The sequence below is a fragment of the Protopterus annectens genome, chromosome 4.part0 (assembly GCF_019279795.1).
Source record: "Protopterus annectens isolate FY-2018-M chromosome 4.part0, PAN1.0, whole genome shotgun sequence".
Lineage (NCBI taxonomy): Eukaryota > Metazoa > Chordata > Ceratodontiformes > Protopteridae > Protopterus > Protopterus annectens.
In genome coordinates this window covers 39,929,714-39,952,107 of record NC_056733.1, presented here as the reverse complement: position 1 = coordinate 39,952,107, position 22,394 = coordinate 39,929,714, and the positions used below count along the sequence as shown (strand labels likewise).

Here is a 22,394-nt window from a genome sequence, read left to right as displayed (position 1 = left end):
TTCCCATCTTAATATTGTTTTCTTAGCCAAAAGTAAAATTTCACAGGAAAAACAGTATTTCCAAAGTTGCAAGCTGAGACTTTGTCAAAGGCTTTTTCAGTCAATTTAAATAAAAATAGCATGTTTCTCAGATACTTCAGTTGTAATATTATTTATGAAATTTTACACTGCAGACCTTCAAAATATAATTGAATTCCACTATTTCTCCATTTTTGACTTCCTGTATTTTTAATCACCATCTTTAATGTGGTGTCTAAAAATCTTAGAACATTTTAAATTTTAATATCAACAGTAGAGAGCGATGTCTTTAATTTGAAAATTATGTTGAATCATATTCAATCTGTAAATAAACTGCACTGGGAAGACATATCTAGTATACAGATTTGTTCAGTAATACACAGTAATTTGTTATAAGGGTCTCTGGTTCATCACACCTTTAGCATTTGCTGTCTACTATAAAAAATCTCTAAACTTGGCTTGGGGTATAACAATACCCATGCAAACACTTTCAAGCAAAAATCAAACCTTCTGTAGTTTATTGCATACCTGGGAGCCATACAGATGTCATCCCATTGTTCTTTTGTATATTGCCTTTTTCTTTTTCTTCCAGATCGTTTCTAATCTCCTCTGATTGATTCTTGTAGTTATCGTGCATTATTTTGCCTGCTCTACTAATTTTTCTAACAGTAGTTTATGATTTAGACTCAATTAAAAACTCTACCAGGTCTGCTTTTTCAGTTAGCACTATTCTATCCCTTTTCCTTTTATTGCACAATGGCACTTCCTATAATAACCCAACAGATATAGCCAACAGATTTAGTGCCAACTTTACCCCCCTCCCCAAGGGCCCTATCACAATACCAGAAGAAAGCCTGGTACCCACCATTTCTGCGGCACAGGTAAAAGCTGCATTGTCCAAAGACTAGAATACAGCATCCATGGGACCTGGTAATATCCCTGGCTGCATCCTACATGAGCTACAAAATGAACTGACACCACATCGGTGTGCCCTGTTCAGTCACAGCCTTACCTCAGGCTATGTCCCTAATGAATGGCGCACTACTACAGTCATCCTGCTCCATAAAGGGTGAGCAACTACAGACCCTGGTAACTATCGCCCCATTAGCCTGATGAGTCTGGTATGCAAAGCTATGGAGCGCATCATCATGGACCTGCTTAACAAAGATATAGGCAATCTCCAAACTCTTGACCCCACACAGTTTGGCTTTGTCAAGGGGAGATCCTGCCTGCTGAACCTGGTTAACTTCTTTGAGGCAGTCACCAAGGGTGTGGATGAGGGTAAGGCAGTGCATACAGCCTACCTCGACCTGGCCAAGGCCTTTGATACCATTCCTCACTCAGGTATCATTGATAAACTTAGCAAACTAGGCATCAACCCTTACGTCATTAGGAGGGTTGCAGATTGGGTCACAGACAGAACCCACAGAGTGAAAGTTGCGGATTCCAAGTCAGACTCGACCAGTCACAAGTGGAGTCCCACAGGGCTCAGTCCTGAGCCCTCTCCTGTTTGGCATCTACTTCTCAGAAGTCCAGTCCAACACAGAAGGACTCTGGCTGACCAAGTTCACTGATGACTGCCAGCTAGGAATCATTATCAACTCCCCAAGTGATGCAGACATCCTAAAATAGGGCCTGTCTAAGACCAGTAACTGGTGTCGGAACTATAGCCTGAAGCTTAATGCCAAAAAATGCTTCATCATCCCCTTTGGAAAAAAACTCAGTTCCAATGAATTGCCATGTTGATGAGAGCCCACTGAACACTGAAGAGATCTGGGCACCCAGGTCAACAGCCACCTCACTTTCGACCACCACATTGCCACTGTGGTCAGAAAGTCCTTCTACGTGACACATCTTATAACCAAAGGTTTCGCATCCAGGAAGAAAGAGGTCATCATCCCTCTCTATTCATCCCTCATTTGACTAATCATTGAATATAATGCCCCATTTGGCATGTACCTGACCAGACACCTACAACAGCTGGAGAGACCACAAGAGTACCTCACAAAAAAGATCATAGGCCTTAATCACATGTCCTACATGGACAGACTCAAGAAACTTCAGCTGGTCTCAGTCTCATATCATCTACTTAGAGGTGATCTCTTACAAAGCCATGTCCAACCCAGCCCCACTTGAAATGCTACACCTAAAGAAATCCCAATACCCACATGCCATACTCTCAAGAGATCACAGCTTCATTACCACAATTAATAGAACATGCTGGAGGGACACGTTCATTTTCTTCCAAAGACTGCCCATACTCTGGAACTAAGCTTCCCATTCATGTCAATTAAAGCACCTTGCTGTCCCTCTTCAAGAGAAATCTTTATGAGTGGATGGGTAACAGAAAGTTCACCCCAGAGATCACTCCAGTTGATCTACTGGATAGGGGCACTGTGAAATAACATCAGGTGGCATGGTGCCTGGGCAGTTTTTTTAGGCTAGACTTGTAAAGGCTCCAGGGCCATTAGCCTAGTATACACCTATGAACCTTTGCCTCTGTTATCAGTCTGCCGTAGAGAAGGCAGTTTCTAACCTGCAGTCCAAACAACTTCTTGGCCTCATCCCACTCTGTTACCTTTCCCTCTCTAGTTATTTCCACCCAGTATATCTTGTTTAGTTTGATAATTTTCTCTGGTAAGTTCCATCCCTTCTTGTGTGTTTTCTATACCCCTAAAATAAGATAATAAAATATTTTTTATTAAAGCGGTTTTATAATGTCCTACCTATTACACAGCATTTTTTGAATATTTGCATCTTGTTTTTCTGAACAGACTGGGGTCAGTATGTAAAACTAGAGGGACTAGAAACCTCTAATGGGGTAACATGGCTAGACTTAAAATTAGCCCTTCATGGGAAGTATAGGGATAATAGCTATTATAGTTATTTTCATTCCTATACTTCCTATTTGTGAATGAATGTTTGTAGGGTCATACCACTGAGTATTGAATGAGAATCCTTCTGCAGGATAAGACATGTAGGTACTGCCTATGCCCATTAGTAGCACAGAGGGTAGTCCTGGGGTAAATTTCCTTATTCCCATCCAGTGATCTAAGTTGCATTTGAATAAGGATAGAGATTAGCTTTGTTGCAGATGAAGAGGGAGTCTGTTCTAGAGTAGTGACATCCTCTGGGATATGTACCTGTTCCTCCAAACCATTCTGTTTATGCTGCAGGACAGGCCAAGGTGTTTGGATTTGGTATTTCTGATGCCATTTGACTTGCATATGTTCAGATGTTCCATTAATAGAGGATCAGAGTATGCCTTATGTGCCAGGCACTGATCACTATAGTCTATAAGCCAGTAATTATAGCAATAGATTTTTAAGGTGGTCTGCATAGATCATGCAGTTTAATCCCCTGTATCCTCTTTGTGAGGAATGTGTGCGCACTCTCGTTGTTGTATTTGTCTGGGCAGGTACACACCAAAGGGGGCATTATACTCATTAAGGAGCCTGAAGAGGGCTAAGTGCAGTGGAACAATGATATCCCTGGACCAAGATGCTGTCCTTTTTCTGATAAGTTGTACAGTATGGATGGACTTCCTCACAATATTAGATACATGTTAGTCGAATGCTAGGTCACTGTCTGTGTATGTTCCTAAAATTCTAACTACAGGACCAACTCTTAGGGGTGTATTGCTGTCTGATAGTTTCCTGGGTTATTGGTTTCCCAAAGGATACAGAAATGCTTATTTTGCCGTTAACTTTAGTCCATGACGCTGGCACCAGTTATTTGTTTGGGATAAGCCTTCCTGGAGGATGGCTGGGTCTTTGTGGGATTCAGTGACTGCTCCTTGCTTACAGTTGCCCACAAACTTGGTCAGCCAATGACCCTTGCTGTTTGCTTGGACTTCTGAGAAGTATTTGCCAAACAGGAGTGGTCCTACCACTGAGCCCTGTGGGACTTCACTTGTGAGTGGTCTTTTTGTGGAAGTAACTTCCCCTATCATTACTTCTTGTGTTCTATGTGTGAGCCAGTTGACAGTCCAGTAGGTGCCTTAGGGGTTCATTCCTAATTTAGTAAGCTTTTCGACAATGCCTGATTGGAGTATTGTGTCAGAAGCTTTGGTCAGGTCTAGGTAGGTAGTGTGTACCATCTTCCGTTCATGACTCTTTTGAAAAAGTCCACTAGATTAAGTAAGCATGAGCTGCCTTTGACAAAACCAGAGTGGGATGGGTCCAGTGTCTGAGGTTTCCTATTTCCTTATTGATTAATTCTGAGAGAAGTCTTTCTGTGGCTTTATGTATGAGGCTGGTACAGACTTGTAGGTCTGCAGTTGCATGGGTCTGTGGAAGACCCTTCCTTTTGTAGGAGTACGACTGTTACTGTTTTCCATTCACTTGGTACGAATCCCATTTGGAGGCTGAGGTTGAAAAGTGTTTTTAGGGGGCATGGATAGTCATGCTTCATGTTATTCAGGATACATCCAGTGATATTATCAGGACCCATACATGCAGTATTTTTGGCTTTTGAAAGAGCTTGAGCTTCCTTTTTCCTAAGTTCTTCTGACTGGGTCATGTAAATGTTTATTAAATGTTTGAATTTGTGTATTTGAACCTTAGAAGGCTAAGAGCTGAGGTGCTGTTTCTGTTTTTGTCAATACTGGTAAAATAAAGTATTTGATGTTTTTATAAAAGTGCCGAAGTTTAAAAGTCTGTTTATTTAGAACTGCATTGCATAAAAAGTGAATGCATAGTAAATAATAATTGTGGTTTTCTTGACCGCCTGCAGCATGCCTAATAGTCAACCTCCTGCCCCTAAAAAGTTTGATAGATTATATAAAGTCCCCCAGACCCACAAATATTTGTTTTCTAATCCAAAATCAGACCTTGCTGTTATTTCTTTGGCAAAACCATCTGTTCGCAAACACACTGTGAATGCCAACCATTTTCCCTCTGTCAACAATGGGAAAGATTTTGATAATTTGGAATGAAAGTATATTCTTCTTCAACTTTAGCCTTCAGAATTCTAAACTGTCATATTCATATATCAGAATGCATGTCTACTTCTTTTGAATATAGGAGGAACTTGACTGCTAACTTACATTCTTAAGAAATTGAAACATTTCTGAGTATATTTAATAGCTCCTGTTTCTCAGGTAATAAAACATACTTTTAAGTGTTCTTATGATTCTGCTACTGGATCAGTAATGAAAATATTTGCTTGGTTTGTTTCACAAAATTTACCAGGGGGTATCAAAGCTGAGATCTTGAATTCTCCCCTTGATAAAGATAAAGAGGTACTGCTTGGCCCCTCTTCTGCTGAGGTTCTTAAAAGGTTTGATGAAAGTGTGAAGTTAATTCACAGGGTAACAGATTTTTCAACCCTCCTCCTCAATGTTTAATAGGTCCTTTCCTTCCAATTCAGGATACTTTTATAGGAGGCAGATCTGACAGTCTCAGCAAGGTACACACAAATAGATCTCGCACCAAAGAAATAAAAAAAATGAAAGAGCTGGGAGACCTTTCCTAGACCTTTCTCTTCTAAACCTTCACATCAGTGATCCAAGGTTCAAGATGTTTTCCTGTCAGTCTCTGTTACTCCTTCTCCAACCTTGTAGTTTTTTTGTAACTCTAGATTTAAAAGATGCTGATCACATCTTGATTCTCGGAGATGGCAGATTTTTTTTTTAAGATTTTCTGTGTCCAGCTTACAGTTTCAGTTCTCTGTCTTACCCTTTGAGCTATCGACAGCTCCAAGGGTGTTTACAATGTGTCTAGCACCAGTAATAACTCATACTGGTTGCAAGGCATTCACATTTTTCCATATTTAGATGACCGTTTTATATTTGCAGGCTCTTTTTCAAAATGTCTGTCACCCATGGCCAGGATGAAGGATCTGTTTCTCATTCTGTGTTTCCAACTGAACGTACAGGAATCTCTCATTTCTTCCCACCCTCATGAAGGCTTTCCTTCCTTAGGACAAAATAAATATTTACAAGGAATAATTCCTGATTATTTTCCAAATAGTAATGAACTTCAGTCAAGGAATATCTCAGGATTCTGGGTTATGTAGCCTTTACAATTCTCAAGATTCCTCTGGCCAGACTTCACATGAGAAAAATTCAGTGGTTCCTCAAATTTGGATCCAACGTCAGCATCCTCTTTCTTTTTAGATCCCTATGTTGGTGTTTGTCAAAAGGGAGTTAGTTTGGTGGGTGGTCCAGTTATCTCCGAACACAAGTATCTCCTTTTTACCTCTAGCTCCTTGTCTGTAACAAAAGCTGCTAAATAAATAAAAATGCTGGCAGGCAGAGTTTCACAGGCACAAATCACTCAGGTGATGATAAACCAAAGGTGTATTTAATGATTAAAATCCAAAAGAAAAACAAATAAAATGTGAGCGCTTTCGTTAAACAAGTGTTAACTTCATCAGACATCATTAAAATGTAAGACAGCCATTTATATACATAGAAAAAACACTCTGATTGGGTAAGCAAAGAGAGGCAGCTAGCTAAGCAACACTGAGACAGAACATTAATTAACCCCTTGATGACTGTGTTACAGTTGAAACTGTTGCATCTTAAGTACAACTAAAACTTGTAATTAAAAGATAAATTATTAGTCTCATACTTGTGTCATGAATGATTCTAAATAGGATAAAACTAAAACCAAAGTAATTTTTAAAATCTCGTGTTAAATATTCACATAATGCTAAAATGTTTACCAAAGCCAAATACATACAAAAGTGCTTGTGCTTAACAAATGTTTTGAGATATTTTGTTCCTTTCTAGGGCTTTTAATTTCAATACAGGAGAGATGGATGTCCTGTCATTTATCCCTGGCCATCTATCTGCCTGTAGTAAGGTGTGCCACCTTAACTCCTTTAACTCTAACTGAAGTCCCCAAGGCTTTTTGTCACTGTCTACATGGTCTATTGCCTTAAATGTGAAATTGTGGCCAGTATTGTCCTGAATATGCCTCGCTAAAGCATTATTATTATTATTCTTTCTTATGGCATAGTTGTGTTCATAAATTCTGGCATTAAATTTCCTTTCTGTTTTGCCTACATAAAATGCTAGGCATTGGTCACATGTAGCCATGTAGACCACTGCCTTGGAGTGACAGTTATATTTACCTTTTACATAATGGTCTATACCATTCACTGTAAATTTGCTGCCTGATTTCATCTTGTGGCACCAGTTACAAGACTCACATTTGTACATCCCTACATGTCCTGTTCTAGTGTAGTTAGAACCTTTCCTAAGAAGGTCTTTTAAGTTTGAGCACCTATTGTATGTAACTATAGGTCTTTATCCTGTTTGTGCCCTGATGTACAAGTCATCCATTAAAATGACCCAGTTCTTATAAAAAAATGGACATCAAGTGGTATGAGAGTTGAATGTAAGCACCATAGATCTACAAAATTAACTTTTTTCCAACTCAGGTCTCCCCTCTCCAGCTTCAGAGGGGCTGTTGTCTAGTGTGTTTTCCCCAACTATGGGCTTAAAATGCCCTACTCTTCTTTTAACTATCACTTCCTGCATAAGCTCATTAAGCAAGTCTGCTGGGTACTCCCTCCTCAAGAGCATAGTTTTTAAGTTGTCACATTCAATGAGAAAATCTTCTTCTCTGGAGATCATACAGGCTGCTCGAACTAATTGCCCTTTAACTACCGACCTCTTTTGTTGCTTGGGGTGGGAGCTAGTGTAATGCAGGAACGAGTTTGAGTAGGTCTCTTTCCTGTGGATCCTAGTAGCATACTTTTCATTATGTGTGTGTCTTTGTATAAATGGACATCAAGGTAATTCATATAATCCAGGTTAATCACCCAAGTGAACTGCAGGAATGTAGTGGTGGTGGTGTTAAGGTATCTAAAGGTGCCTCAGACCTTGTTTGTTGAACTGTTTCAAATAGGTTGAAAATTCAGAATCTTTGGGACAAACAGGACTGATTAAAACACATACAGGTAAAAGAAATAACAGTAATAAAGGCTGCCAAATGTCTGAACCATCTTTGGTCCTCTGGACCTCAGCTAGTGATCACGGACAGCACTACAGTGGTGTGGTTTATAAGCAAACAGGGAGGAGCCAGATTATACCCCCCTCTGCAAACTTTCTATGGTAGCTAGGATATAGAAACTCAATTCAGCCTTTCATTTCAGGCTACCAACATCCATTCAGAGCAAAACATTGTTGTAGAGAGGCTGAACATGACCAGGACAGATCCTTGTGAATACAAACTCAGGGAATCTGAGTTTGAGCCAGATGCTGTTTGTCTGACTTATCACTGAAAGCCACTTGCAGTGAGCAGAAGGTGCTACCCATTACCCACTGTTTGTACGTCCATGGAGTTGGAATATATAAGTTAGGAGGTGTAAGAATTTTTCACCACATAACTTAAAATTCATATTTGCTGAAAGTGGCTCTCAGCAATTTTTTCCAGATTTTTTTTTTTTTTGCATCGGACAAAAAGCATTAGGATTAGGGGAATAATTATGAATGCAAAATGTAACCAGAATGTTTTCCAGGAATTGATCCAACTGTAGAGATCTCTTCAGATAGATCTGTTTGCCTCCATTCAGGATAGACAGTTAAAGAAATTTTGCTTTAGGAGTCCTTGCAGGCAGGCCTGGAAGACAGCTACCTTTTCATTCCAGTGAATGGGAATGTTGCTGTACGCCTTTCAACAGATTCCAAGGTCATTCTGAGGATTCAGAAGGACTTCCAAGAATAATTATGGTGACTCCATTTTGGCACAGGCAACATTGTTTTTTCAATCTTTTGAAAACAGCCAAGGGCAATTTCCATATTCTTCCACACAGAATGGACTTGCACAAGAAAGGAGTTGCTTGATACACCTAACTGGAAACTTCTCCAATTCACTGCTTGAATGACAGAGTTTTAATACCTTTAACTCGTTTGTTATCAGAGGAAATGCAGCAGGTATTAATGGAGGCTAAGAAATCTGCTCCTAGAAAATCATATATAAGTAACTGGAAGATATTTTTGATGCTGATTGCCAGGTCTGTGTGGCCTTTAGAACCCGGGCTGTGGCGGATTGGAGAGCCAAACTTGTGTTAAAAGACATGTTACCCACTTCCCTCACCACCACCAAGTCTGCTGCATCTTCTTCTCCCTCTACGAAGCTGTTAGAGAAGGAGGAGGCGAAGGACAGGGACTCAGACAAGTTTATGAAAAGAAAGGGGAAATAACTGCAGAAAGATTGGCTTAAAAAGAAAAAAGAAAGCAAAGCAAAAAAGGAGGTCTGCAAATGTTATGCGGTTACTCTTTTGGAAGGTTTGCCAGATCCGAAAGTACCAAGGTCCTTGGCTGTTCTGGCTCTGACTTTGTTTGCAGAGTTGGTAGCCTGCCAGCACTGATCTCCTCCCCTTACATCTCCAGGCTTGGATCTAACCATTTTCCTGGCATGGAACATTCCAAGCCCATGTTTTTTAGTGACTCCTATGTCCACTTGGCTTCATTCACCATTCATTCCCATTACTTAATATCCAGAGTTTTGCCCTGGAGCTGTTGCCTCATTGGCTCCTGGCTTCCCCATTCTAGACCAAGACATTTTGCAAACTGTGCAGCGATCCTGTATACTGGCTTCCACAGCTTCCTTGATGTCTGTGAGGTCATCCAGGAGCTTTAAGGACTCTGCTGTGGACCAGCTATATGAACCTTTCTGAAGGTCCAGATGGATTTAGGGATCATTCCTCTCCATCAGTCCAGAGGGTAGGGACAGTCCCCTTTGGTCAAACATTTGTTATTCCTCCCTTGGCTGATGTCTGTGTGCCTGAGACCATGCTTCCGACACAAACTCATATTTCGACTTCATCAACGCCAACAGCTTGGCTGCCTTTAGCACTGACCTCTTCCTTGATGTACATGACTCCGATTGTCTGAGAGCAGAGCATGTTCCAAAGCCAAGGTTCTGGGTTCGGGTTTGACTCTGAGATTATCGGATCCATTCCTACCCCTGGATGATTCATCTCTGGACAGGTTGGCTCTGGGACTTGCTCTGGTCTGAGAAGAACAGAGTCGATTACATCAGGGAAGAGGCAGGTGCCAAATGTGCCCAAGGATAGGCACAAGTAGAGCAAAATGTTTCTTGCTTGAGCTAATGATGCCCTTGAAGTCACTGCAATGAGCCAATTATGCAGGTATGGAAAGACCTGGAAGCCATGCACTCTGAGCCAGGCTGCAATCACTGCCATCCATTTGGTGAATACTCTGGGTGCTGTGGCGAGGCTAAAGGGCAGGGCTGCAAAATTATAGTTAAGGACTCCCAGCCTGAAGCGCAGGAACCTCCTGGAATGCCTTGCTATCCTTATGTGATAGGCATCATTGAAGACCATCAAGTACATAAAGAAGTACATACAGCCATCCTTCCTCAGAAGAGGAGGATGGGGTTGCACTGTCACCATCTAGAACTTGGTCTGTTTTACATAGAAGCTCAATTTGCTGAGGTCCAGGATAAGCCTGAGGTCCTTTTTGTCTTTGGCACTAAAAAGAATCATGAGTAAACCCCATGTCTTCTTTGGTCTGGTGAGACCTGTTGGATGACACTCTTTGAGAGCAGCTTGTGGATCTTTGCTGATGCTTCACTTCACTGATGTGTGGAATGTTTGGACAGGATCTTTATTTCAGAATTGGAGAAAATTGGAACGGAATGGTATAACCTCTGAAATTAACCCTCAGCACCCAAGTATCTGATGTGACAGCCTCCCAATCTCCTGGATAGAGAGCCAAGTGCCCACCCCCCCATGACTGTCTTCAGAGTGCAGGAGACTGTAACTTTCAGAATCTCTGGAAAGGCTTACCAGAGAAAGTGACCACTGAAGCCTTCATTCTGTGGACCCTCCCTGCCCTGTGGAAGGCGTCTGAAGTCTTTTGTGACACCCTCTTGTCTGTTCCTTATTCCTCCTAGGGAAATCTGTTGGTATGAATCTGTTATAATAAGGCAGACTCGATCTGAGGAGACATGGGTATGCAGACCATTATTGGAGAGGAAGTGAAGCTTTGCAGTTGAAGATTCAGAGAGGCCAGATTCAGATCCTATTAGATCTAACATATCCACAGATTGAAATGGACGAAAGAAGATAATATGGATCTGGCTTTATGGTAAGTACACAACTTTCATTTTTCTTTTATTCTCAACGTATGGGTTTTGGAGAAGAGTGGACTCCAGATGTATTTCAGAGACTGCAACTCGGTGCTGTGTGTGTGTACCTGACAGCAAGTCTCCAGACATGCCAAAGGGGAGTGTAAGAGGTCTTCTTCGGCTTTTACCACTGAACCTGCTACCTCAGGCTTGCTGGATTCAAAGGTCTCTCAAATTTTGATTTCTCCAGCTGCCCTGGTGCCGAGTTCAGCCTTGACATCTTGGAGGTAATCTCCAGCTTGGAGCCAATCATTTTCAGCCCTCAAATCTAGCACGATCGATTCTACAGCTCCAATCATCCCAAACTCCTTCTTGGTTAAAGTGGCACCATCAGGTAGGGCAGCTTCCCATTTTTCTCCAAGCTGTTTACCTCTTCAGTTGCTGAAGTCTTCACCTTCTCTACCTCAGTTCAGGGCCTTTCCTGCTTGGATCCAGCACTCGTGATGTTCCTCTCATAGATCTTCTAAGCCCTCCTCGGTGGCTTCTTTCATGTGGTTATCGAGGTCAGTGGGCAACATCAAAACCTCTGATCTAGAGCAGCTGAAGTCTTTTTGCAGGTGCAGCTGCAGTAAGTCCTTATCCCTTCAGGTCCAGGTCTATCACTAGGACCTTTGGCTCCATCTTTCTGGCTTCCCCCTCAGATCTGAGGTCTTCAGGTCTGAATGAGTTTTCACCTTCTAGATCAGATCCAACGGCTTGGCCATCTTTGGTTCCACCCATTTCCTTGGTAGCCTTGACCCTGACTTTTTCAGGGCTATTGAATTGAGACTTAAGAACCATGGCATTGAAGCTGGAGTTGAGTTTCTGAGTCGGGGTTGAAAGTTCCTGCTTCAGGATTGTCGCTTCCACTTGGGTCTTCAGATTTCGACAGCTCAGCTTCAATGTCAAAGTTGTGTCTAGATCCTTGGGTTCAGGATCCTCTGAACAAAGAGGCCTTCCTCCACGTTTGACATTGCAGAGGGGATGTTCTCCACAAAGGAGAAGGGTCAGATTTCTCCTGGTGGTATCCCCTCCCATTTTTTATCAGTGCCTGCTTCCAATCATCAGTCTGCTTCTGGGCAGCCTATGTCAGCCAGCCTCCATCTGCCCCTGTGGCAGAGCTTCCCCAACTCTTCTCCTTCCTTCCTGGCTTTTTCAGAATGGGAAGTTTTCAGAAAGAGAAAGTGTAAGAGGAAGCACTCGGATTCCCCAGAGGAATCTCTCACCGAGGATACTGACCTTGAGGAAGGAGAAGGTTTCCTTAACTCTCTGAGTGATGATGCCTTTTAGGCAATTTGTTAGAGCTACTTTACTAGCACAGAGGCTGGACCATCACAGCCATTAGTATTTCTGGAGGCCTTTGGTGTAGGCCCATCCATGCCTTGGTGGATGTTCTTCGTGTTTCACTGTTGCAGTCATTACATTTGGGTTATCTGTCTTCATGTAGCTCTCAGCCGGCTTGAATACCAGAGTCTTGGATTCCTGCATCAGATGTTGTCTCTTCTTCCATAATGTCAGGGGTATAAAACATGCAGCCGCCATTACATCAGTCTTTCTTGCCACATGTTGCTCGAAGCAGAAGCAGTTCGCAAGTGCCTGTCGGCCGACTCCTGAAATTTTCGTTTTCAAGTTTCAGAACCGAAGTCTTCGAAAAAAGCTAAGTACCCCGTTGGGGATCCTTTTTTCTTGCTCTTAACCGATGTCAGTAAAAGTTAACAATTGTCTTACCTGTGAAAAGCAAATACCTCATAAAGATTTTAATTCGTACTGCATTCCTTGCTTAGACCCAGACCATGACGTCTCTCGCTGTTGGTTTGTTCCTTATTCAACCCCCGAACTATTCGTCGTCAGTCTATTTTCGCAGCAAATTATTTCGGTACTCGGTTTGACTATCCAGAAGTGGCTTTGGTAAGCCGTCCGACTGCCAATATTCAGAAAAAATATAAGGATAAAGACAGAGACAGACTGCATAGGTCATAACTGCTGACGACGCTTCCCAGTTCGCCAGTACTCAGTAAGGCACTTTTGCAGCCCCTGATACCCACTACTTCAGATTCGCAGGCTTCTACTGAGACCCATTCGGAGTCTGGTATGCCTCGAGATGCTTCTTTGACTTATGGAACCTGTGGATGTCTCTACCTTGGATGGGTCCAGAGCCTCTGTGCAGGCACCGGTTTCTAAGGGTGTATTCAGGCCTACAGAGTTACACTTTAAACCAAAGCCATCTTCTTCATCAAGGCCTAAAACTCGATGCACGCCTAGAAAACCGACGTCCAAACCGCATGGTCAGGCCCATATGCCTAAAAATCAAATGCTTAGAATGGCTGAAGACCTTATTACTTTAATTAGGGGAAGTCAACCTTCCCCTTCTACGAGACCTATAACTGATTTTCCTTCTGATTCTTCTGATCAGGATTCTGAAATTTCTGTTTCTTTTGATTACCAAGATGTGCCCTTATCCACCTATGAGGATTCTGATGCAGAGGATTCCATTCCCTCTGCTTCTCTTCCAGAAGATTTTTTTTTTGTTGAAACCTTGCACACTCTTAGGGAGCATTTCCACTGGGAAAGCCAGGATTACTCTGACACCAAAAAGAGGTTTAGGGAATTCTTACTCCTCCCTCAACACAGGCCTTTAGCTATCCCTCCTGTTGTGGACATTGTAGATGATGCCTTCTTGGAATCTAGCCTGGCCCCAGACACTTTAAGTCCAGCTCCCAGAAAACCTGACAGGTATTACAGAGTACCTGACTCTCACAAGTTTCTCTTCAAGAATCCTACTGCGGATCCAAAGACTATTTCCCAAGGACCAAAGGGCATTAAAGCTACTGCTACCAAAAACCCTACCCCCTCTGATAGAGATTCTAGGGCCTTGGACAGATGGGGTAAGAATATATAAACTTCTGCTACTTGGCCATTAGGGCCTTAAATTGCCAGTTTCATATGTTAAAGTATCAGTAGCATATTATGGGACTACTTAAACAGAAAATTGTGGTGATTCCTGACTGTGCTGAACATAAAGAATTACAGGATTTAATGCACTCTGCTGAACAAGTTGGTAAACATACTTTGCAGTGTGGTTTTGACTCTTTAGAAGCATCTTGCAAGGCTGCTGTCACTGGGTCTGTACTTAGAAGGCATGCTTGGCTTAAGGAGCAAAACTTGCCAGATCATGGTAAAGCTAAATTGCTGGATGCTCCCTTAAACCAAGACTGCCTGTTTAGCAACAAAGCAGAAGTCCTTAAAAAGATGGAGGAAAAAGCTAAATATATGCAAACTGTTAAAGATTTCCTGCATGTACAACCTCCCACATTTATTAGGCATTGGCTTTCTAAGAATTGGTCCTTTCCAGTCTCTTCCAGGCCTTCTCAGTCCAAACTCAGGAACAGCAGACCACCTAGGTTACAGTCTCAGGCTACACACAGGCCTAAGCAGTGTGGGCTCCCACTTCCAAAGCAGGAAGTAGCAAGACACCCCTTATGGAAAAATGTCACAATGACTTAACCTTAACCCTTCCAAGCCCTGCACAGTTGCCTGCTCCCGTAGGAGGAAAGCTCGCCCTGCATGTAAAAAACTGGGAACTCATTACCCATGACAAATGGGTTTTAAATATAGTTTTCAAAGGCTACAGATTCCACTTCCACACCCTACCAACCCCAAACGGTTGGCCAGACCTACCCCCGAATCAGTGGCAGAGGCTCAACAGCAGGTACTCCCTCTTCTAAGTATCAGGGCTATTCAGCCTGTCCCAGCAGAAGAAAGGGGACAAGGTTTTTATTCAAGACTTTTCCTGGTGCCCAAAAAAGACATCTCCTGGTGTCCTATCCTGGACTTCGCTATTCTAAACACCTTTTTGGTAATCCCGAAATTCAAAATGCTAACACTTCAACAGCTGCTTCCTATGCTAGGCAAAGATACCTGGTAGGCAACCTTAGACTTAAAGGAAGCTTACCTGCACATTCCAATAATGGAATCTTGCATGAAATACCTACACTTCGGAGCAGGCTCCATGCACCATCAGTTCTCTGCACTTCCCTTTGGCTTATCTACTGTGCCCAGGGTATTCACAAAGTATCTAGCTACAGTCATTGCATTTTGCAGGCAGAGAAATATTCAAATATACCCATACCTGGACGATTGTCTGATTCAGGCAGAAAGCCAGGACATGCTATTAAAACATCTGGCATTCGTAAAGAAACTTCTAACCTCACTGGGGTACACCATAAATGAAAAAGGAATCTAGTCTAGTACCCTGCCAACAGATTGTATTCCTGGGAGCAAGCTTGAACACAACTTCCCAGATGGCTTACCTCACGCCAGAGAAACAAGTCCATTTGATAACCTACTTCAAACTACTGGCCACAAAGACCCAGCTATCAGCAAGGAAAAGTTTGCAAGCCCTGGGGTTCATGCCCTCTTGCATTCTACTAATTCCATATGCAAGACTGCATATGAGGAAACTACAATGGTATCTAAAAAGCCTATGGTGTCAACATTCTCAGGACCTGGAATCAATGATTCTTATCATTCCTTGTATAAAGACAGAGTTCCTTTGGTGGGCAGAGGCCTGCCACCTCAACAAGGGGCTCCCCTTCAATCTACCCCCTGCCGCCCAAACCCTAACAACAGGTGCATCAGACTATGCATGGGGGAGGGGGTTCACTTGGCAGGGCAGTGCATTCAGGGCAAATGGAACCCGAGTCAGATGCACCTGCATATCAACCAAAAAGAAATGTTAGCTGTACAGAATTCCCTGACAGCCTTCAAGGACCCCATCCTTCCAGGACAATTATTGTTAAAGACAGACGACACCACAGTTATGTGGTACATAAACAAGCAGGGGGGAACCCACACGTACCCTCTCTGCAGACTAGCCATGGCTCTGTGGAACACAACCTTGAGCTACCAAGTGCACCTACAAGCTCAATTCCTGCCAGGCAAGCTAAATTCACTGGCAGATAACCTAAGCAGAAATCTCATGGACCCACACGAATGGAAACTGGAACCAAAAATATTCAACCTCTTGAGGAACAAATGGGGGACTCTGGAGATAGACCTGTTTGCCTCCCCCCAGAAGTATCAATTGGACAAATTCTGCACAAGGACTTCCCACAGTCAAGGTTGGAAAGTGGATGCCCTGTCCTTTACTTGGGAAAGCCTCTTGGTTTATGCCTTTCCCCCTCTGCCTCTCCTCTCGTAGGTTCTGCTAAAGATCAAACAGGACAAACCAAGGACAATTCCTATTGCACCAGACTGGCCTCGCCAGCACTGGTACCCCCTGTTCCACAGCATGATATTGCTGGATCCATGGCACCTACCTCAGACACCTTCCCTGCTGTCCTAGCAGGCGGGCCAGATTCTGCACCCTCAGCTTCAGACCCTGAATCTTGCAGCCTGGCTAATTCCTTGAGCTCTCCAATAGCATCCCTCAGTAAGCAGGTGCTAGATGTCATTCTGGAAGCAAGGAGATCTAGTACTAGAAAATCCTATGCTGAAAAGTGGAAAATATACTGTTCCTGGAGTCAGACCCAGGGTATGGCCACTACGGTACCCAGTTTACCTCATATTCTTCAATACTCAGCAGAAATGCTCCACTAGGGCCTATCCTTCTCGTCAATTAAAATTCATGCCTCTGCAATTTCAGCACATTATATACTGAACCACCCCTCTTCTCTCACCCCCTGTTAAAGCAATTTCTCAGAGGGGCGAAAAATTTAAGACTCCCCAGGCGAGCCACTACTCCAGCCTGGGACCTTAACTTTGTATTGGAAAAGCTCACTCTCCCTCCATTTGAACCAGCTGCAGCTGCAGAGTTGAAATTCCTTTCTTAGAAAACAGCCTTCCTTCTATCCATCACTTCAGCAAGAAGAGTGTCTGAATTACAGGCCCTCATGGCAGTGGAGCCCTTCATTATCTTCCATGCAGACAGGGTTTCCCTCAGGACCAATCCTTCCTTTATGCCCAAGGTGGTGTCTAGTGTGGCCCTTAATCAGTCCATTCATTTGCCTTTTCCGAGTCCACAAAACAAAGGAGAATGAATTCTGCACTCTTTGGATGTACATAGACAACTTGGATTTTATTTGGACAGGACTAAGCTTCTCAGAAAATCTGAACAGCTGCTAGTTGGCTTTGCTGCAGGGGCAGAGGGGAAGGCCATTTTAAAGCAAACTATTTCTAAATGGATAGCCCATTGCATTTATTTCTGCTATAAGCACCATGGAGATCACATTCCACCAGGGCTGCATCTACCTCTACCTCTACAGCCTTACTCAGAGGGGTCCCTACCAGGGACATCCTAGAAGCTGCTACTTGGAGCTCTGTACATACCTTCACCAAGCATTACCACATGCCTATTTCAAAATCCAGAGCTGGTTTTGCCAGTACAGTTTTGCAGGGCGTAATAGCTGGCCCTAATACTCTCTAACTTCCTCCTCCCTTCCTTAGCTTTGGGAATCTACCCAAATGTAATGACTGCAACATTGAAACACGAAGAACATAGTACAGTTGTGTACACTTACCATAAATGTAGATGTTCGAGTGTATTCACTGTTGCAGTCCTGGTTACCCTCTCTCCAGCCCCCGACTTCTCTTGGCTCTATCTTTGCTTCTTGTGTTAAGCTTTCTGGTGTATTTGCTTTTTGATGGCGGTGTAACATAACATATAATTGCTTCCCTTTGTGGGGGCACCTGACATCTGGGGCAAGAAAAACTGATGTAATGGCATCGGCTGCATGTTTTATACCCCTGATGACCTGACGTCATGGAAGAAGAGACAGCATCCGACGCAGGAATCCAAGACCCTGGTATTCAGGCAGGCTGAGGGCTACCTGCAGGCAGATAACCAAATGTAATGACTGCAACAGTGAATACACTCTAACATCTACATTTATGGTAAGTGTACACAACTGTACTTTCCCCTTCCAGATGCCCTTGTGTACCTGCTCTCCCAAAGGGAGTCAAAAGAACCTGACACAATGGAGCCCATCACTCGAAAGTCATATAAGGTTGCCCCCCCCCCCCCCAAAAGATAGGCATCATTGGAATAAGGTTCCGGACATTGATGCTATTGTGGTGGCAGTGGCCACTATGAAGGAGATTTCTGACGGGAGCTCCTCGATTCACCCACAGAACAGGGAGTCTCGGGCACTGGATTGATTAGGGAAGCATTCCTATGCCTCAGCCTCTTTTGCACTGAGAGCACTTTATTACTTATATTCCTTGACAAGGCCTCAACAAGACCTAGTGTCTGAAGTGTCAAGCATCCTGAAGGCACACCAGTCTCCAGATAAACAGATGCAGTGGAAACACACTTGTCTGCCCTGGTTTTCATCCCTAGTGTTTTGATGAGACTTATCTTGAATGTGGTAAATGGGGCATCTGAAGCACAGGCTCCAGATTTGCCATGTGGCACCATGGTTGGATGCATTTGGGTAACTTCATGAACTGTATCAAGGCATCCTTCATCAATGCCCCTTTTGACTGGTCCTCCTTGTTTGGGGCCATGGTCAAAGACACTGTGACGAGGAGCAAACAAGATAGGGAGACTCCTCCAGAGTGTTCTTCCTAAGGGTGGGGGGGTCATAATGGGTACGACCTGCGGGGCAGGGGTGGTCCACAGAATCAAGACTGTTTTGGAGGTTTTTCTGGTGGGTCATGGTTGAAAAGGGTTGCCTGGCTGCCCTTGTTTGGAGACAGGGTCATCTAACTCCCCACTGAAAAGCTTGGAAGGCCACCACCTTGGATGCCTGGGTGCTGAGAATTCCATCTATTGGCTGTTACTTTCCCTTTTTAGACATTCCAAATTGTCACCCAAAACATCTTCTAGATGTTCCACTCCATCAGGAACCACAGTCAGTTATCCAAAATTGAACCTTCAACCTGTTCAAGTTCTAGAGTTCATAGGTTGTCATTTAGACACAATCCATCAAATTGCCAGACTCCCAAGCTCCAGAGTTTTCAGCTTTCAGGCTCAGGCCATGTCTGTGCTTGCCACTCCGAAACCACTGACACATGCAGTTATGAAGCTCTTAGTCATATTGTAATGTCAATAGGGTTGGTTCCTTTAGCCAGATATGACATTAGAGCCCTTCCTTATTCCTCCTTTAGATTCCCCTATACATTTAATGAAAGTGTGACATGAGCAAATTCACTGGTGGTTGCAGTCTGCCTTGTAACCAAATGGAGATCCTGTGTAATTCCTTCCTCTATAGCCACAGTCATCATGGATGCCTCTGTCCTGGGGAGGGGAGCATTTCATAGGGAGGACAGTTTAAGGTTTCTGGTCGTCCACAGACTTCCACATTCACATCAGGAGATGAGGATAGTCTTCCTTGCATTGCAGGCTTTTCAGGATGCCCTTCCCTTAGATGTGATTGCAATACAGACGGACATTATGTTTGTTGTCTGGTATCTCAACAAACAGTGGGGAACATTGTTCTTGTCTTCTTTGTCAGGAGGCCATGAGAATTCGGCAATGGGCAATATCTTCTCAGCTATTTCTGGTGGCAACTCAGATGTCAGGGAAGTGCACCGCTATGGCTGACTGCCTCAGCTGGAGCATTCTGTTACCTCATGAGTGGTCTCTAAATCCGACAATGGCAGCTTGGATTTTTCAGCGTTGGGGCACGCCATGTTGTGATCTGTTTGCCTTCCATCCACCAAAGAGTGCAGCAGTTGGTATGCCATTGTTCACCCTCCAGGGCAATCATCTAGGGACACATAGGTGCTTGTTGGCACTGGGACTTCTTTATGCTCATTCCCCCAGTACCCATGATGGTAAGGTTTCTAGAGAAAAGAGCATGTTGCAGAGCTACAGTGATCCTTATTGCTCCCTTTTGGCCTTGTCAGGTGTAGTTTCGCCTTCCTTTTGGCCTCTTCTGAAGTACCTCCCTACCTGGTACTATATCCATTCTGGGTCTTATTTCTCATCCAGCAGGTCTGGATTCCCCGTAATCTTCAGTAACTCAAGATGACTGCACGGTTCCTTCATTTGCCTTGATGGCAAGAAATCCCACGCTTTCCACAGGTGGTTGTCTATATATTGTCATCTTGTCAGAAAAAAAACAAACACTAGAAAAGAGTATTCCAGTAAGAGGAAAAGATTTGTCCTGTAGATGGAGGCTTGGAGACTTGAACCATTTTTTGCGCCTTTGGAATCTGTTTTGGATTTTCTAGCTGAATTGTTTTGTTCATGTTCTAGTTTTTCTACTCTTAAAGTGCAGTTAGCGGCTATTTCTTACTTTCATGTTGGCAATGATGGTGTGCCTTTGGCTTCTTCAAAACCTACAAGGCATTCCTCAAAGGCACTTTTCTGCTCCATCCACCAGTACTGCATCAAGTTCTTCCTTGGGATCTGCCCTTCATTCTACAGGTCCTTACAGACCCTCCATTTGAACCTTCAGCTACTTTGGACTTGAAGCTGTCACCTTGGAAAACTTTGTTTTAGTGGTGGTTACCTCTGCAACCTCTGCAAGAACGGTTTCAGAGTTGCAAGTGCTTGATTTTTCACCCCCTTATTTGGTGTTCCATAAAGACAGGGTGTCTGTTCATATAAACTCTTCCTTTCTGCCTAAGGTAGCTCCAGGAATAGCCTTTATTGTTCTATTCACCTTACTGTGTTTTTTCCCAATTTCAAGAACAAAGGTGAATACCTTTTGCATTGGTCAGATGTACATAGGCATTTGAGATTATGTTTGGACCATACCAAAAATTTTAGAAAATCAAGTTATTCTCCTTTTCAAAATCCAGGTTGGGCTTTCCTGTGTCTAAAATAACTTTATCCAAGTGGCTGTCAGACTGTATATTGTTTGCAAGGCAAGACTCTTCTACACAAGCCTAATGGTCATTCAACAAAGCCTGTGGCTACCTTTACAGCTTTTCTTTCTAGAGTACCAGTGGATGTTTGTGCAGCTGCTGTTTGGCTGGGTCACCACACTTTGGTGTTGCAATGCACACTGGATATTCAATCTAGATCCAGGGCTTCCTTTGGCTGCACTGTGTTATGGAATATCCTTCCTTAGTTCCTTGGGAGGGATGTTTGTGGCTGGGACTCTGTCTCCCAGGTTGAAGCCAGTCAGAGCCAAAAGCATTGGATATGAAAGTTGTGTACTCACAGTAACAGTAAATCCATGTTGTCTGTCTTCGTCTGGTTCAACCTTCCCACCCGTCTGCCCACTGCCATCTCATTGACTTGGTTAGTCTTTCCTCCTGAGATGACCGGATGTAGGAGAAGATTATTGTTACCACCATCTGGAGTCTTACTTTCTCCTTCATTGTCATATCCCAATTTACAGAAGGTCCATTTCCAGAATTATATGCTTTCTCATTATGGTTCTTAAGTTCATAGGATGATACTAGGCTGTTGGCCCGGAGGCCCTTGTAAGCCTAGCCAAGAATTTTGCCCATGTTTCCACAAAGTCGGCACCTGTTTCCCTTGCCCAGCAGGGACACAGGTGGGATCCCAGGGATGTATTTTCTCTTTCCCATTCAGTCGTCAAGTTCCTCTTAGAGGGCTAGTGAGGTACTCTGCTTGACAAGGAGAGAGAGAGTCTATTCCACAGATGGGGTAGTCTTTGGGACACAAATCTATCCTGCCAACAAGTTCTATTACTGTCACAGATCAGGTTGAGGCCTTGCGTGTAGGTTGCGTGAATTGAGTTTGACTTATGGATATGCAGCAACTCCATCAAGGCTGGATTTGAGATGGCCTTGTATGCCAGACACAGGTCACTTCTGAGCATTCTGTACAAGACTGAGTAGAGGGACAGAGCTTTTCACCCACCTATATAGGATAGGTGTTTGAGACCCTGGATTTTCCTGGTCAGGAACCCCTGTGGTCTTTCCAACTGCTACATATGCTTGGCAGATTACATGCTGAAGGGGGCATTGTACTTGATAATGGGTATGATAAAGGAGAAGTACAGGGATGTTGTGACCTCCTTGTACCTGGATGAAATGCCCCTACTTATGAGGTGGGCCATGTAGAAAGCCTTCCGTGTAGCAAACTTGATCTGGGGAATTGATGGAAGAACAGAGAGTTATTGGTAAGGGAAGTGGAGCCAAATGGGACAAAGATATTTAGAATTGGCTGGTGTCTGATCCAAAGTCCCACAGGTTGAAACCAGATGGAGACCGACAACATGGATCTGTCTTTGTGGTGAGTGCATAACTTTAGTTTGTATAAAGCTGTCTTTGGCTGTTTGTTATACCCTGTCAGGATAATAACCTTTATAGCTTACTCTACTGCAGCACTGATATAGTTGAACTTCTAATGTTATAGTAAGTTAACTT

At 43.4% G+C, this 22,394-nt stretch overlaps 1 protein-coding gene across 1 annotated transcript in view; it reads left to right on the top strand.

Annotated features, from left to right (window-relative positions):
* The window catches only part of TBC1D16 (TBC1 domain family member 16), a 1,714,417-nt gene that overhangs the window by 1,542,103 nt on the left and 149,920 nt on the right, over positions 1–22,394 (top strand). The window lies entirely within an intron of this gene.